Source organism: Odontomachus brunneus, unplaced genomic scaffold (genome assembly GCF_010583005.1).
Source record: "Odontomachus brunneus isolate Ranch 3 - 2012 unplaced genomic scaffold, Obru_v1 Obru_scaffold_262, whole genome shotgun sequence".
Classification (NCBI taxonomy): domain Eukaryota; kingdom Metazoa; phylum Arthropoda; class Insecta; order Hymenoptera; family Formicidae; genus Odontomachus; species Odontomachus brunneus.
The window spans coordinates 245,476-247,037 of NW_022639712.1; positions in this window are offsets into that span (position 1 = coordinate 245,476).

Genomic DNA, 1,562 nt, shown 5'->3' on the forward strand with positions numbered 1-1,562 from the left:
CATAGTGATGCAACTCCACAGTTCCTATATTGAGATACGGACAATTTAATGTTGAAAAAGCAGTTCAAATTTCGTAGAGAGGTAAAGATTTTCTTCGAGAGCTGTTATTTAATCGTACATTAACAGACGTGTTAATTTCTCATGAATCTTTCGTGGCGTAGCTTTGCGTCATTCTTGAAAAAAACTATTCGATTCGATATGTAAATAGAAATATTTGTAGAGACATAAAAAAGAAATTATGATAGCCTTAATTATTTTACAGATAGTGACAGATAACGAGTCAGAAGAATATGGTTTAGTGCGTACATATAAATTTATTTCACTTCTATTGGCGCTCTTCGATCCTACGTAATGATTCAGATATGAAATTTCTCGAAGAAATCGATGAGCACGTTTCACAAACTGTATCTCGTAATGACGTTAAATTGTGTTGTGACACGCAGAAAATAATCCTCTTACGACTGCACTCGTGTTGCATAGTTGTGTTTGTAAATAGATACAGAACACTCGATTGGACATATTCCCATGGTGAAAGCTCTGAACATTTAGCATTTTCAAAGCGTTCCAATAGCTGACACAGTGATGACAGAAAGAAAGTGAAAATTTGTCGTGAGAGAACTCCCGTGATGTCACGTAATAGTCACGCTGACAGCGAAACAACGACGACGATTTCACTGGCGAACAGTTTGAATCGCGAACGCGCCATTGTCAGGCGACACGGCGCTTCAAGGTGTGCGTAAAGTTTTAATGAAGATAGAATCAGACGAGGGGACGGCATATAGCGACCTCAAACTCACTAGCCAAACTCTTCCCGAGAACAAGCGGAAAACACCACCATGATCCGCGTATCTCGTTCGCTCTCAGAGTCTTATTAAACGCTTCTTACCGTCTATTTTAATTTTCCACGGAGAAGGAAGGATACACACGCACTCGCGTTAGCGTTTAAACACACAAACAGATTAACGCGTGGAAGAGTCATGGGTGTTTAAACAACGAGAGAGCGTGGATTTTAAGCCAATAATAATTGGAGGTGACGGAGGGGAACGGGTAGAATTTGCTAGTAGCAAATACGAAGGGGGGCGAAGCATTATCACTGTAAATTTAATCGCTTAACACCGCGCCGTCTTACGAGGCGACTATTTAGGGCCGTTTTAGAGTTTCCGTGACGTAGGTTATCTTTGCGCAAATGCTTATCGTATGCGTCTGCGTTTCACTCCTTATCCGTTATTTTTTAATAAACGATGTCGTATCCCCAACGCGTGCCTTCAGCTTGAGCGCGCAGCGAATAGATGCATCGATGCACTAGCACTCTCGAAAAGTTAATTTACTTCAAGTTGCATTGTATATAAATCTACATAATAACAATTCTGTAATGTGCCCAAGTTATATAGCTTTTACCTAAAAAACATTTTCTTTTATTCTTATATTTATACATTTTACACACAACAAACATTTTTCTCTCTTATTAAAAATATCAATATTAATCAACGAGAAGTTTTCTATATATATTTTTACTAAACTTTTACAAAATTATCAATGTATATTTTATCCTACGGCTTAAA